Source organism: Bos taurus, chromosome 9, assembly GCF_002263795.3.
Source record: "Bos taurus isolate L1 Dominette 01449 registration number 42190680 breed Hereford chromosome 9, ARS-UCD2.0, whole genome shotgun sequence".
NCBI classification, from domain to species: Eukaryota; Metazoa; Chordata; class Mammalia; order Artiodactyla; family Bovidae; genus Bos; species Bos taurus.
Window position 1 is genome coordinate 43,560,753 of NC_037336.1, and position 17,606 is coordinate 43,578,358.

General features: G+C 39.0%; 1 protein-coding gene and 1 non-coding gene across 2 annotated transcripts in view; one reads left to right on the plus strand and one right to left on the minus strand.

Annotated features, from left to right (window-relative positions):
* Window positions 1-17,606, minus strand: part of CRYBG1 (crystallin beta-gamma domain containing 1) — a 238,736-nt gene that overhangs the window by 178,323 nt on the left and 42,807 nt on the right. The gene's annotated exons all lie outside the window — the stretch shown is intronic.
* Window positions 17,242-17,314, plus strand: TRNAC-ACA (transfer RNA cysteine (anticodon ACA)). The gene has a single exon. It is a non-coding gene; the product is annotated as a tRNA-Cys (tRNA).

Consider the following 17,606-nt stretch of genomic DNA (forward strand, 5'->3'; position numbering starts at 1 on the left):
GACAGAGTGAAGTAGGTCAGAAAGACAAAAAAACAAATATTGTATATTAATACATATATATATGGGAGCTAGAAAGATGGTACTGATTAACCTCCTGCAGGGCAGTGAAGAAGACCCAGACATAGGGGACAGGCTTGTGGACACAGCAGCGGGAGAAGAGGGTGGGATGGACTGAGGGAGCAGCGCTGAAACATACACATCACCATATGCAAAACTAGACTGCCAGTGGGAATTTGCTGTACGATGGGGGGAGCTCAAAGCCAGTGCTCTGTGATAACTCAGAGGGGTGGAGTGGGATGGAAGGTGGGCGGGAGATGCATGAGGGAGGGGACATATGTGTGCCTAAGGCTGATTCATACTGCTATATGGCAGAAACCAACACAACTGTTGTAAAGAAACCAATACATTATAAAGCAATTATCCTCCAATTAAAAACAAATAATAATAAAAAAAATGCCATATGACCCAGCAATCCCACTATTGGACATACACCCTGAGAAAACCATAACTGAAAAGTACGTGTGTGCCCCAATATTCATAGCAGCACTATTTACAATAGCCAGGACATGGAAGCAACCTAGATGTCCATCAACAAATGAATGGCTAAAGGAGATGTGGTACACATATATACATATACATTACATATATATATATATAATGGAATATTATTCAGCCATAAAAAGAATGGATCTGAGTCAGTTCTGGTGAGGTGGATGAAGCTAGAGCCTGTTATACAGAGTGAAGTAAGTCAGAAAGAGAAAAACAAATATTGTATATTAGTGTGTATATATATGGAATCTAGAAAAATGGTATTGATGAACCTCTTTGCAGGAAAGAAATGAAGATTCAGATACAAAGAATGGACTTGTGGACCCAGTGGGAGAAGAAGAGAGTGGGACAAATGGAGAAAGTGGCATCGATACACATACACTACCATGTGTAAAGCAGATGCTGAGAAGTTGCTATCTAACACAAGCAGCCCAGCCTGGCACTCTGTGATGACCTAGAGAGATGGGATACAGAAAGGGAGGGAGACTCAAGAAGGAAGTGATATATGCAAAATTAAGGCTGATTTGCATTGTTGTTTGGCAGAAGCCAACACAACATTGTAAAGCAATTTTCCTCCAATAAAAAATAAATTAAAAAAAAAAAAAAAACTAACATTACAACTGTTGAGCCCTGATGAAACCAACCAGCAGATGCTAGCTTGCCTCCTGGGTATACCCAAACAGGCCAGGGCACACACTGGGCTCCCACAGAAATCAACCCCTGTTACAGATGAGCTCATCTCAGAAACATTCCTGAATCAAAAGAAGGTCAATATTAGTTGAACTTTTTTTGCTGTGTACATGATTTCTCTTTTCTTTAAATTTAGGTATATTGATGTACAACATTCTATTAGTTTCAGGTATACATGATTTGATATTTGTGTATATTGCTAAATGAGCACCACAAGAAGTTTCGTTAACATCCTGTCACCATGAAAAGTTAGTGAAAGTATTAGTCACTCAGTTGTGTTCTACTCTTTGAGACTCCATGGACTACTCTGCCAGACAACTCTGTCCATGGAATTCTCCAGGCAAGAACACTGGAGAGGGTTGTCATTCCCTCCTCCAGGGGATCTTCCCAACCCAGGGACTGAAACTGAAGCTCCTGCATTGCAGGGAGACTCTTTACCACCTGGGCCACCAGGGAAGTCATCATATTTATGAAAAAAAAATTCTGGGGACATTGTATTATACCCTAAAGTGCCCTGTGATAGTTCAAAAGCCAGTTTCCTCTAGAAACTCAGCAGAAAATATATTTCAAACTGGTTTTATTACCTCAAGTCAACATACACAAATGCTTTCTAATTTACATACATTACTTATGAACCATATTTTATCTTTCATCTTTTTACTCAGTTTTAAAAATCAGTCTCCCAGGGGTTTTCAACAATTAGTATTTTTATGATTAATACACTTCCTGATTTACTCTCCCATTCTTTCAGCCAAAATATCAATGAAGATACTACGTGACTGAGGTTTGAAGGTCTGGATATTATCATTCTTTTTATGAAACAGATTAACTATGTTTCTAATAACATAATTTTAATAACAAACTGATTAAATAGTATTAGAAGATTCATAGTTCTAGCACAGAAATGCATACCTGTCAAAATGCTGCACTGTCACTTTTAAGCCTAGTTTATTTTCATACATGTGTATAAAACAGTGCAGTGTGATGGAAAGACAGCCAGACCAGTGAAAGGAGACTTGGAACGCAGCTCTGCTCTGTTTTCTCAGCCAAGTAGCCTTGCAAAGCAAGTCACATGACCTCCCTAGGCTTCAGTATCCAGATGTACAAAATGGTGATAAGATCAGCATGCCTCCATGCCTCAGCTTGTTGTGAGAAGCACTGGCAGGGGAGGCTGAAGGGAAAGACAGCAGATATGGAGAAACCTGGGCACTGGGCCCCTCTGAAGGTACTCCCCCGTGCCCTGAAGCAGGTTTACTCTAGGGCGGTACTTTCCATCTGGATTCGGTAACTCCTAAAATCCTTCCCACACTTGACATGCTGTTATGCATTTCCCTGCAACTAGCATCTCTCCAGAGTTCTACTTTGCATATTGTTTTGAAGCTAGCATCTTCTGACCTTTCTAGGTCACCTAAAGTTGCTGGTTTCTATAATTTTATGCAAAAAGCCTCCATTGGTAGAGATTCTATTTCCACGGAATTGAATCCATTTCAAACTGTACTTACAACCCATCAGTCATACTGGTTTTGACCACTACTTTTTTTTTTTTTTTGTATTGGGTGGGACATAGCTGATGAACAATATTAGGTTGGTGCAAAAGTAATCGTGGTTTTTCATTGCTGCACATTGCCATTTGGAATACATTCTTAAATAAATGTGGTTATGTTATACATTCTATTAATGTGCATTTCTTGCTTTATGGGTTTTTTTTGCTAATGACTTATTTCTTGCTGTTTATTTTATATTTATTTTAGACTATAGAAATGATATTAGATAAAAAGTAAATTCAAGCAATTTTTAAATTCAAGTTCAAAAATGGGTTGTAAAACAGTGGAGATCACTTGCAACATCAACAACTCCTTTGGCCCAGTAGCTGCTAAAGAAGGTACAGTGCAGTGGTGGCTCAAGAAGTTTTGCAAAGCAGATGAGGAGCCTTGAAGACAAGGAGCATAGTGGCTGGCCATTGGAAGTTGACAACAACCAACTGAGAGGATCATCAAAATTGATCCTCTTACAACTACATGAGAAGTTGCCAAAGAGCTCAACGTCGACCATTCTGTGGTCATTCAGCATTTGAAGCAAATTAGAAAGGTGAAAAAGATTCATAAGTGTGTGCCTCATGAGCTGACTGAAAATAAAAAAATTATCATTTTGAAGTGTCATCTTCTCTTATTCTATGCAGCAACAACAAACCAGTTCTTGATGGGCAACAAAACGTGGATTTTTACAACAACTGGCAATGACCAGCTTAGCAGGGTTGGACCAAGAAGTAGCTCCAAAGCACTTCCCAATGGCAAATTTGCAGCAAAAAAAGATCGTGACCACTGTTTGGTGATATGCTGCCTGTCTGATCCACTACAGCTTTCTGAATACCAGCAAAACCATTACATCTGAGAAGTATGCTCAGCATCGATGAGATGCGCCAAAAACTGCAATGCCTGCAGCTGGCATTGGTTAACAGAAAGGGCCTAATTCTTCTCCATGACAGTGCCTGATAGCACATCACACAACCAAAGAAACTGAACAAATTGGGCTATGAAATTTTGCCTTATCTGCAATATTCACCTGACCTCTCACCAACCACCTACCACTTCTTCAAGCATTTCAACAACTTTTTGCAGAGAAAACGCTTCCACAACCAGCAGGAGGCAGAAAATGCTTCCTAAGAGTTCATCAAATCCTGAACCACAGATTTTTACACTACAAGAATAAACAAACTTATTTCTCTTTGGCAAAAATGTGTTGATTATAATGGTTCCTGTTTTGATTAATAAAGATGTGTTTGAGCCTAGTTATAATGATTTAAAATTCACAGTCCAAAACCGCAATTACTCTTGTACCAACCCAATCATCTCAAGTGAACAGCAAAGGGACTCAGCCATACATATATGTGTATCCATTCTCCCCCAAAACCCCCTCCCATCCAGGCTGCCACATACCACTGAGCAGAGTTCCATGTGCTGTACAATAGGTCTTTTTGGTTATCCATTTTAAATATAGCAGTGCTTGATGGTCAGAAAGGCCATCATCAAAAAAAAAAAAAAAATCCACAAACAAATGATGGAGAGGGTGTGGAGAAAAGAGAACCCTCTTGCAATGCTGGTGGGAGGGTAAACTGAAACAGCTACTATGGAGAACAAATATGGAGATTCCTTAAAAAACTAGGAATAAAACTACCATATGACCCAACAATTCCACTACTAGGCATATACCCTGAGGAAACCAAAATTGAAAAAGACACATGCACCCCAATGTTCATTGCAGCTCTATTTACAGTAGCTAGGACATGGAAACAACCTAGATGTCCATCGAGAGATGAGTGAATAAAGATGCTATGGTACATATATACTATGGAATATTACTCTGCCATAGAAAAGGAACACATTTGGGTCAGTCCTAATGAAGTGGATGAACCTAGAGCCTATTACACAAAATAATTCAGAAAGAGAAAAACAAATTGTATATTGATGCATATGTATGGAATAGAATGATGATTCTAGATGATGATTCATGATGAATCATCCATGATGATTCTAGATGATGCAGGGCAGTAATGGAGCCACAGACAGAGAGAACAGACTTTATGGACACAGCTTGTGGTGGTGGGTCGAAGGAAAGGGTGGTATGTATGGGGAGAGTAACATGGAAACATACATTACTGTATGTAAAATAAACAGCCAATGGGAATTTGCTGTCTGACTCAGGGAATTCAAACTGGGGCTTTGTAACAACCTAGCAGAGTAGGAGATGGAGGAGCCTGGTGGGCTGCAGTCCATGAGGTCGCTAAGAGTTGGACATGACTGAGCGACTTCACTTTCACTTTTCACTTTCATGCATTGGAGAAGGAAATGGCAACCCACTCCAGTGTTCTTTCCTGGAGAATCCCAGGGACAGGGGAGACTGGTGGGCTGATGTCTATGGGGTCGCACAGAATTGGGCACGACTGAAGCGACTTAGCAGCAGCAGCAGTGGCAGAGTAGGATGGGGAGGAAGGTGGGAAGGATATTCAGGTGGTGGGAAACATAGTAAACCTATGGCTGATTCATGTTGATGTTTGATAGAAACCAACATAATACTGTAAAGCAATTATCCTTCAATTAAAAAATAAAGTAAAAAATATATATATGCAGTCTTTGACCACTATTTTTTAAAAACACCAAATAAAACAGAAAATAATGGAGGCAGTCCTAAGATGGCGAAGGAATAGGACAGGGAGACTATTTTCTCCCCCACAAATTCATCAAAAGAACATTTAAACGCTAAGTAAATTCCACAAAACAACTTCTGAATGCCAGGAGAGGACATCAGGAACCCAGAAAAGCAGCCCATTGTCTTTGAAAGGAGATGTTTTATCAACGGTGCTGTACAGAAGGAAAAGTCTTGAGACTACTGTAAAAATAAGACTGAAAACCAGAAGCAGGAGGCTTAAGTCCAAATCCTGAGAACACCAGAGAACTCCTGACTCCAGGGAACATTAATCGACAGGAGCTCATCAAACGCCTCCATACCTACACTGAAACCAAGCACCAACCAAGGGCCAACAAGTTCCAGAGCAAGACATACCATGCAAATGCTCCAGCAACACAGGAACACAGCCCTGAGTTTCAATATGCAGGCTGCCCAAAGTTACTCCAAACCCATTGACATCTCATAACTGGACACTTTATTGCACTCCAGAGAGAAGAAATCCAGCTCCACCCACCAGAACAAGCTTCCCTAACCAAGAAACCTTGACAAGCCACCGGTACAACCCCACCCACAGGGAGGAAACTCCACAATAAAGAGAACTCCACAAACTGCCAGAATACAGAAAGGCCACCTCAAACTCAGCAATATAAACAAGATGAAGAGACAGAAGAATACCAAGCAGGTAAAGGAACAGGATAAATGCCCACCAAACAAGAGAGGAAGAGATAGGGAATCTACCTGATAAAGAATTCCAAATAATGATAGTGAAAATGATCTAAAATCTTGAAATCAAAATGGACTCACAGATAAATAGCCTGGAGACAAGGATTGAGAAGATGCAAGAAAGGTTTAACAAGGACCTGGAAGAAATAAAAAAGAGTCAATATATAGTGAATAATGCAATAAATGAGATCAAAACCATTCTGGAGGCAACAAATTGTAGAATAACAGAGGCAGAAGATAGGATTACTGAAGTAGAAGATAGAATAAATAAATGAATCAGAGAGGAAAAAAGAAAAACGAATTAAAAGAAATGAGGACAATCTCAGAGACCTCCAGGACAGTGTTAAATGCCCCAACATTCGAATCATAGGAGTCCCAGAAGAAGAAGACAAAAAGAAAGACCATGAGAAAATACTTGAGGAGATAATAGTTGAAAACTCCCCTAAAATGGGGAAGGAAATAATCACCCAAGTCCAAGAAACCCAGAGAGTCCCAAACAGGATAAACCCAAGGTGAAACAACCCAAGACACATATTAATCAAATTAACAAAGATCAAACACAAAGAACAAATATTAAAAGCAGCAAGGGAAAAACAACAAATAACTCACAAGGGGATTCCCATAAGGATAACAGCTGATCTTTCAATAGAAACTCTTCAGGCCAGGAGGGAATGGCAAGACATACTTAAAATGATGAAAGAAAATAACCTACAGCCCAGATTACTGTACCCAGCAAGGATCTCATTCAAATATGAAGGACCAAGTGGGCTTTATCCCAGGAATGCAAGGATTCTTCAATATCTGCAAATCAATCAATGTAATACACCACAATAACAAATTGAAAAACAAAAACCATATGATTATCTCAATAGATGCAGAGAAAGCCTTTGACAAAATTCAACATCCATTTATGATAAAAACTCTCCAGAAAGCAGGAATAGAAGGAACATACCTCAACATAATAAAAGCTATATATGACAAACCCACAGCAAACATTATCCTCAATGGTGAAAAATTGAAAGCATTTCCTCTAAAGACAGGGACAAGACAAGGGTGCCCACTTTCACCATTACTATTTAACATAGTTTTGGAAGTTTTGGCCACAGCAATCAGAGCAGAAAAAGAAATAAAAGGAATCCAAATTGGAAAAGAAGAAGTAAAACTCTCACTGTTTGCAGATGACATGACCCTCTACATAGAAAACCCTAAAGACTCCACCAGAAAATTACTAGAACTAATCAATGAATATAGTAAAGTTGCAGGATATAAAATCAACACACAGAAATCCCTTGCATGCCTATACACTAATAATGAGAAAATAGAAAGAGGAATTAAGGAAACAATTCCATTCACCATTGAAATAGAAAGAATAAAATACTTATGAATATATCTACCTAAAGAAACTAAAGACCTATACATAGAAAACTATAAAACACTAGTGAAAGAAATCAAAGAGGACACTAATAGATGGAGAAATATACCATGTTCATGGATTGGAAGAATCAGTATAATGAAAATGAGTATACTACCCAAAGCAATTTATAGATTCAATGCAATCCCTATCAAGCTACCAACGGTATTCTTCACAGAGCTAGAACAAATAATTTCACAATTTGTATGGAAATACAAAAAACCTCGAATAGCCAAAGTGATCTTGAGAAAGAAGAATGGAACTGGAGGAATCAACCTACCTGACTTCAGGCTCTACTACAAAGCCACAGTCATCAAGACAGTATGGTACTGGCACAAAGACAGAAATATAGATCAATGGAACAAAATAGAAAGCCCAGAGATAAATCCACGCACATATGGACACCTTATCTTTGACAAAGGAGGCAAGAATATACAATGGATTAAAGACAATCTCTTTAACAAGTGGTGCTGGGAAATCTGGTCAACCACTTGTAAAAGAATGAAACTAGAACACTTTCTAACACCATACACAAAAATAAACTCAAAATGGATTAAAGATCTAAATGTAAGACCAGAAACTATAAAACTCCTAGAGGAGAACATAGGCAAAACACTCTCTGACATACATTACAGCAGGATCCTCTATGATCCACCTCCCAGAATATTGGAAATAAAAGCAAAAATAAACAAATGGGACCTAATTAACCTTAAAAGCTTCTGCACATTAAAGGAAACTATTAGCAAGGTGAAAAGACAGCCTTTAGAATGGGAGAAAATAGCAGCAAATGAAGCAACTGACAAACAACTAATCTCAAAAACATACAAGCAACTCCTACAGCTCAACTCCAGAAAAATAAATGACCCAATCAAAAAATGGGCCAAAGAACTAAATAGACATTTCTCCAAAGAAGACATACAGATGGCTAACAAACACATGAAAAGATGCTCAACATCACTCATTATCAGAGAAATGCAAATCAAAACCACTATGAGATACCATTTCACACCAGTCAGAATGGCTGCGATCCAAAAGTCTACAAATAATAAATGCTGGAGAGGGTGTGGAGAAAAGGGAACTCTCTTACACTGTTGGTGGGAATGCAAACTAGTACAGCCACTATGGAGAAGAGTGTGGAGATTCCTTAAAAAAATGGAAATAGAACTGCCTTATGATCCAGCAATCCCACTGCTGGCATACACACTGAGGAAACCAGAAGGGAAAGAGACACGTGTACCCCAATGTTCATCACAGCAATGTTTATAATAGCCAGGACATGGAAGCAACCTAGATGTCCATCAGCAGATGAATGGATAAGAAAGCAGTGGTACATATACACAATGGAGTATTACTCAGCCATTAAAAAGAATACATTTGAATCCGTTCTAATGAGGTGAATGAAACTGGAGCCTATTATACAGAGTGAAGTAAGCCAGAAAGAAAAACACCACTACAGTATACTAATGCATATATATGGAATTTAGAAAGATGGTAACAATAACCCTGTGTACAAGACAGCAAAAGAGACACTGATGTATAGAACAGTCTTTTGGACTCTGTGGGAGAGGGAGAGGGTGGGAAGATTTGGGAGAGTGGCATTGAAACATGTAAAATATCATGTATGAAACGAGTTGTCAGTCCAGGTTCGATGCACTATACTGGATGCTTGGGGCTAGTGCACTGGGATGACCCAGAGGGATGGTATGGGGAGGGAGGAGGGAGGAGGGTTCAGGATGGGGAACACATGTATACCTGTGGTGGATTCATTCTGATATTTGGCAAAACTAATACAATTATGTAAAGTTTAAAAATAAAATAAAAAAAAAATATGAAGGAGAAATCAAAAGCTTTACAGACAAGCAGAAGCTGAGAGAATTCAGCACCACCAAACCAGCTCTCCAACAAATGCTAAAGGATATTCTCTAGACAGGAAACACAAAAAGGGTGTATAAACTCAAATCCAAAACAATAAAGTAAATGGGAACAGGATCATACTTATCAATAATTACCTTAAACGGAAATGGGTTGAATGCCCCAACCAAAAGACAAAGACTGGCTGAATGGATACAAAAACAAGACCCCTATATATGTTGTCTACAAGAGACCCACCTCAAAACAGGGTACACATACAGACTGAAAGTGAAGGGCTGGAAAAAGATATTCCATGCAAATAGAGACCAAAAGAAAGCAGGAGTAGCAATACTCATATCAGATAAAATAGACTTTAAAACAAAGGCTGTGAAAAGAGACAAGGACACTACATAATGATCAAAGGATCAATCCAAGAAGAAGATATAACAATTATAAATATATATGCACCCAACATAGGAGCACCATGATATGTAAGACAAATGCTAACAAGTATGAAAGGGGAAATTAACAATAACACAATAATAGTGGGAGACTTTAATACCCCACTCACACCTATGGATAGATCAACTAAACAGAAAATTAACAAGGAAACACAAACTTTAAATGATACAATAGACCAGTTAGACCTAATTGATATCTATAGGACATTTCACCCCAAAACAATGAATTTCACCTTTTTCTCAAGCGCACACAGAACCTTCTCCAGGATAGATCACGTCCTGGGCCATAAATCTAGCCTTGGTAAATTCAAAAAAATTGAAATCATTCTAAGCATCTTTTCTGACCACAATGCAGTAAGATTAGATCTCAATTACAAGAGAAAAACTATTAAAAATTCCAACATATGGAGGCTGAACAACACACTGCTGAATAACCAACAAATCACAGAAGAAATCAAAAAATATATCAAAATATGCATAGAAACTAATGAAAATGAAAACACAACAACCCCAAACCTGTGGGACACTGTAAAAGCAGTGCTAAGGGGAAAATTCATAGCAATACAGGCATACCTCAAGAAACAAGAAAAAAGTCAAATAAATAACCTAACTCTACACCTAAAGCAATTAGAAAAGGAAGAAATGAAGAACCTCAGGGTTAGTAGAAGGAAAGAAATCTTAAAAATTAGAGCAGAAATAAATGCAAGAGAAACAAAAGAGACCATAGCAAAAATCAACAAAGCCAAAAGCTGGTTCTTTGAAAGGATAAATAAAATGGACAAACCATTAGCCAGACTCATCAAGAAACAAAGGGAGAAAAATCAAATCAATAAAATTAGAAATGAAAATGGAGAGATCACAACAGACAATACAGAAATACAAAGGAGCATAAGAGACTACTATCAGCAATTATATGCCAATAAAATGGACAACGTGGAAGAAATGGACAAATTCTTAGAAATTTACAACTTTCCAAAACTGGACCAGGAAGAAATAGAAAATCTTAACAGACCTACCACAAGCACAGAAATTGAAACTGTAATCAGAAATCTTCCAGCAAACAAAAGCCCAGGTCCAGACGGCTTCACAGCTGAATTCTACCAAAAATTTAGAGAAGAGCTAACACCTATCCTACTCAAACTCTTCCAGAAAACTGCAGAGGAGGGTAAACTTCCAAACTCATTCTATGAGGCCACCATCACCCTAATACCAAAACCTGACAAAGATGCCACAAAAAAGAAAACTACAGGCCAATTATCACTGATGAATATAGATGCAAAAATCCTTAACAAAATTCTAGCAATCAGAATCCAACAACACATTAAAAAGATCATACACCATGACCAAGTGGGCTTTATCCCAGGCATGCAAGGATTCTTCAATATCTGCAAATCAATCAATGTAATACACCACATTAACAAATTGAAAAATAAAAGCCATATGATTATCTCAATAGATGCAGAGAAAGCCTTTGACAAAATTCAACATCCATTTATGATAAAAACTCTCCAGAAAGCAGGAATAGAAGGAACATACCTCAACATAATAAAAGCTATATGTGGCAAACCCACAGCAAACATTATCCTCAATGGTGAAAAATTGAAAGCGTTTCCCCTAAAGTCAGGAACAAGACAAGGGTGCCCACTTTCACCATTACTATTCAACATAGTTTTGGAAGTTTTGGCCACAGCAATCAGAGCAGAAAAAGAAATAAAAGGAATCCAAATTGGAAAAGAAGACGTAAAAGTCTCACTGTTTGCAGATGACATGATCCTCTACATAGAAAACCCTAAAGACTCCACCAGAAAATTACTAGAACTAATCAATGAATATAGTAAAGTTGCAGGATATAAAATCAACACACAGAAATCCCTTGCATTCCTATACACTAATAATGAGAAAATAGAAAGAGAAATTAAGGAAACAATTCCATTCACCATTGCAACAAAAAGAATAAAATACTTAGGAATATATCTACCTAAAGAAACTAAAGACCTATATATAGAAACTATAAAACACTGGTGAAAGAAATCAAAGAGGACACTAACAGATGGAGAAATATACCATGTTCCTGGATCAGAAGAATCAGTATAATGAAAATGAGTATACTACCCAAAGCAATCTATAGGTTCAATGCAATCCCTATCAAGCTACCAACGGTATTTTTCACAGAGCTAGAACAAATAATTTCACAATTTGTATGGAAATACAAAAAACCTCGAATAGCCAAAGCAATCTTGAGAAAGAAGAATGGAACTGGAGGAATCAACCTGCCTGACTTCAGGCTCTACTACAAAGCCACAGTCATCAAGACAGTATGGTACTGGCACAAAGACAGACATATAGATCAATGGAACAAAATAGAAAGCCCAGAGATAAATCCATGCACCTACGGACACCTTATCTTTGACAAAGGAGGCAAGAATATACAATGGAGAAAAGACAATCTCCGTAACAAGTGGTGCTGGGAAAACTGGTCAACCACTTGTAAAATAATGAAACTAGAACACTTTCTAACACCTTACACAAAAATAAACTCAAAATGGATTAAAGATCTAAATGTAAGACCAGAAACTATAAAACTCCTAGAGGAGAACATAGGCAAAATACTCTCCGACATACATCACAGCAGGATCCTCTATTACCCACCTCCCAGAATATTGGAAATAAAAGCAAAAATAAACAAATGGGACCTAATTAAACTTAAAAGCTTCTGCACAAGAAAGGAAACCATAAGCAAGGTGAAAAGACAGCCTTTAGAATGGGAGAAAACAATAGCAAATGAAGCAACTGACAAACAACTAATCTCAAAAATATACAAGCAACTCCTGCAGCTCAATTCCAGAAAAATAAATGACCCAATCAAAAAATGGGCCAAAGAACTAAATAGACATTTCTCCAAAGAAGACATACAGATGGCTAACAAACACATGAAAAGATGCTCAACATCACTCATTATCAGAGAAATGCAAATCAAAACCACAATGAGGTACCATTTCATGCCAGTCAGAATGGCTGTGATCCAAAAGTCTACAAGCAATAAATGCTAGAGAGGGTGTGGAGAAAAGGGAACTCTCTTACACTGTTGGTGGGAATGCAAACTAGTACAGCCACTATGGAGAAGAGTGTGGAGATTCCTTAAAAAACTGGAAATAGAACTGCCATACAACCCAGCAACCCTACTGCTGGGCGTACACACCGAGGACACCAGAATTGAAAGAGACACGTGTACCCCAATGTTCATCGCAGCACTGTTTATAATAGCCAGGACATGGAAACAACCTAGATGTCCATCAGCAGATGAATGGATAAGAAAGCTGTGGTACATATACACAATGGAGTATTACCCAGCCATTAAAAAGAATACATTTGAATCAGTTCTAATGAGGTGAATGAAACTGGAGCCTATTATACAGAGTGAAGTAAGCCAGAAAGAAAAACACCAATACAGTATACTAACGCATATATATGGAATTTAGAAAAATGGTAACGATAACCATGTAAGCGAGACAGCAAAAGAGACACAGATGTATAGAACAGTCTTTTGGACTCTGTGGGAGGGGAGAGGGTGGGATGATTTGGGAGAATGGCATTGAAACATGTATAATATCATATATGAAACAAATCACCAGTCCAGGTTCGATGCATGATACTGGATGCCTGGGGCTGGTGCACTGGGATGACCCAAAGGGATGGTACGGGGAGGGAGGAGGGAGTGGGGTTCAGGATGGGGAACATGTGTATACCTTTGGCGGATTCATGTTGATGTATGGCAAAACCAATATAATATTGCAAAGTAATTAACCTCCAATTAAAATAAATAAATTTATATTAAAAAAAGAAAATAATGGAACACATCACATTTAGTAAGGATAAGCATTGTTCATAATTTTTTTAGTTATGTGTTTGTATGTGTGTTTTATCAGGGAAGGTTGAGTGTCAAAGTGATGCTTTCAAACTGTGGTGTTGGAGAAGATTCTGAGAGTCCCTTGGACTGCAAGAAGATCAAACCAGTCAATCCTACAGACATCAACCCTGAACATTCATCGGAAGAACTGATGCTAAAACTGTAGCTTCAATACTTCAGCCACCTGATACAAAGAACTGTCTCAGAAAAGACCCTGATGCTGGGAAAGATTGAAGACTGGAGAAGAAGGGGACCACAGAGGATGAGATGGTTGGATGGCATCACAGACTCAATGAACATGAGTTTGAGCAAGTGCTGGGAGTTGGTGATGGACAGGGAAGGCTGGCATGCTGCAGTTCAAGGGGCTGCAAAGAGTTGGACATGACTGAGTGACTGAACAACAACAACAAAGTAAAATGCATTTCTCACTGCTGATCACAATCAGAGTTGGGAAGTGCTGGCATTACACTGTAGAACAAACCAGTTATGTTTAAAATCCTTTACTGGTGTTCCACTGCCAACGACAAAGCCCCTTATCTTTAAGGGGCACAAGGCCTTGTATAGCTTTCTCTCAGTGTCAGTTTATTCCATGCAGCCCCTTGTTCTCTGTGTTCTAGTCACAAAGAGACATTTTCAATTCCTCCTCCAACAGATTGTTTGGTTAAGAACCTGTCACAGGTCAGACAAAGCTCCAGGAGCATAAGCTAGCAGAGGCCAGCTCCCTGCCCCCACAGAGCTTACAATTAGGGTCTTCCATGCTCCCTCCAACCAGTGGGCCTGCTTAGCATTCTGGCCCCCACCCCTTACCCCCACTGCAGCACTCCCATCCCGCATACTGTTGAACTGAAGATCTATAATGATCACCCCTTCTTCAGGCCACAGACAAAGGTCTCAGTGTCATTTCTTTGGGTCACTTCCTCTGACAAGTCCCCATCATTTATCGAATGATTCTGAGGGAGTGTCAAAGACTCATTCACAAAATAAGAGAATGATATACTAGTGATAGAAAATGTGACTCAAAAATTCTCAGAATCGAGTTTTCTATTTAAAAAAAGAAAAACGAAGGGAAAACTCTATGATAGACAACACACACAAAATACAAGTGATGTCCAAAGCATTCACCAGTTCTTTCTGAAGAGTTGCTTGCTACAGATGAGTAAACAGAGGCTCCTCTTTGCTTTTATTAAACAGAATCATCCCTGGGAAACAGAACTCTGACCTGGCAACTCAGATCTTGGAGTCTTAGTCTTGCAGAATAGCAAATGTGTAGCAAATTCCAGCAGGAAGTAATGAACTTCCTTTTGGGCTCAGCAGGGGATAAAGAAAGAATATTATGTCTGTAAAATTATTGGAGAGGTTCCTCTACTAGGTATCACATTATGCTTGTACAACTTCAACTTTCCCCAAACCACCTCTCCACACATTTATGAAAAAAAATATTACTTACTACAAATGAGTTCAATTCTATTATTTACTCTACATGTTGAAAAGAGGTTAAGAGGGTCTTCACAATTTTAGATTTAATATCAAGAAAAAAATTATTCATACTTTTTACCTGAAAACTCAGTTATGACCAGAAAGTCATTAGATAATTTAGGAGGAGAGGTCATGCCTGCAGGCACTGCCTCAGTTTGAGCACAGCACTGGATCACTGATCAACACCTCCACTAGCTAGCAAGACAGACAGTTCCCCAAAGCACCAGCAACTCTCATAACTCTCCTCACCTTTTCTTGGCTTAAAATGCTCTTCTTCTCACCTTCCTCTACCTAACAAACTCCTGCTCCTACTTTGAGATTTAGCTCACATCTCCTTTGCGAAACCTTTGACTTCCCCTCAAAGAACTGACCACCCTCATTTATCTCCTCATAAATACTGTGGGGGTCATAATTTTCATATAATATTATAGAGAGTTGCTCATTGTCTGTCTATACCACTAGATAATGCAGTCCATGTAGGCAGGAACTGTATGACATTCATCTATTTCTATTCTCATTCTTTGCACAGTGCCTGGCACTTATCAAAGTTTATTCTGTGTTCTATAAGTATTCAATAAATACTTAAGAGTCTACTCTTTTTGTGTGTGTTTGCTTTAGGTTTTTAGTCATAAGTAGAAGAATATGGAATCGGGTGACAAATGTTGAGTCAACAGCCAGGGAAACTGTACTAACTTGTTTCTGTGATCAGGACAAGAAGCAGGGTCAGGTACAAACAGCAAACTCAGGAGTACAGCATGACCATAAAGCATATTTTGTTTGGGACCCTATCACAAAGTAAGCTACCTTTGTTTTCAGAATGTTCTGGCTGTTTTTGCCATCAGCCCTTTACTCATTCTGAGTCTACTCTTAAAGGGCTCTGACAAATCATTTGATTTCTTCCAACACCAAGGCCAATCTTTTCAAGACCACTTGAAACTATTCTGCCCTCACATGTGATCAAGCTGCTCCTCCTGCATCTGTTTTTATTCCTATGCTTCTGGAATATTTTTTCCATCCATTTCTAGGGCCCAATAAAGCAAACAAGAAAAAATGAGAGAGAGAGAAAACACAAACACAATTGTTGTTCAGTCACTCAATCAAGACTGACTATTTGCAACCCCATGGACTACCAGCATGGCAGGCCTCCCTATCCTTCACTGTCTCCTGGAGTTTGCTCAAACTCATGTCCACTGAGTCGATGATGCCTTCCAACCATCTCATCCTCTGTCACACCCTTCTGCTCCTGCCTTAAATCTTTCCCAGCATCAGGGTTTTTCCTGATGCTCTTCACATCAGGTGGCCAAAGGATTGGAGCTTTAGCATCAGTCCTTCCAATGAATATTCAGCATTGATTTCCTTTAGGATTGACTGGTTTGATCTCCTTGCTGTCCAAGGGACTCTCAAGAGTCTTCTCCAAAACTACAGTTCAAAAGCATCAATTCTTTGGCTCTCAGCCTTCTTTATGGCCCAACTATCACATCCATACAAGACTACTGGAAAAACCATAGCTTTGACTAGACAGACTTTTGTCAGCAAAGTGATGTCTCTGCTTTTTAATGCGATGTCTAGGTTTGTCATGGCTTTTCTTCCAAGGACCAAACGTCTTTTAATTTTATGGCTGCAGTCACCATCTGCAGTGATTTTGGAGCCCAGGAAAATAGAGTCTGTCACTGTTTCCATTGTTTCCCCATCTATTTGCCTTGAAGTGATGGGACCAGATACCATGATCTTAATTTTTTGAATGTTGAGTTTTAAGCCAGATTTTTTCACTCTCCTCTTTCATCTTCATCAAGAGGCTCTTTAGTTCCCCCCTTCACTTTCTGCCATAAGGGTGGTGTCATCTGAATATCTGAGGTTATTGATATCTCTCCTGGTGATCTTGATTCCAGGTTGTGCTTCATCCAGCTCGGCATTTTGCACGATGTATGCTGCATATAAGCTGAATAAGCAGGGTGACAATATACATACTCCTTTCCCAATTTAAGACTTCCCTGGTGGCTCAGATGGTAAAAGCATCTGCCTACAATGCAGGAGACCCGGGTTCGATCCCTGGGTTGGGAAGATCCCCTGGAGAAGAAAATGGCAACTCACTCCAGTATTCTTGCCTGGGAAATCCCATTGATGGAGAAGCCTGGTGGGCTACAATCCATGGGGTCGCAAAGAGTCGGACATGACTGAGCGACTTCACTTTCTTTCCCAATTTGGGACTAGTCCGTTGTTTCATGTCCAATTCTAACTGTTGTTTCTTGACCTGTATACAGATTTCTCAGGAGGCAGGTAAGGTAGTCTAGTATTCTCATCACTTGAATTTTCCTCAGTTTGTTGTGATCCATGCAGTCAAAGGCTTTGGCAC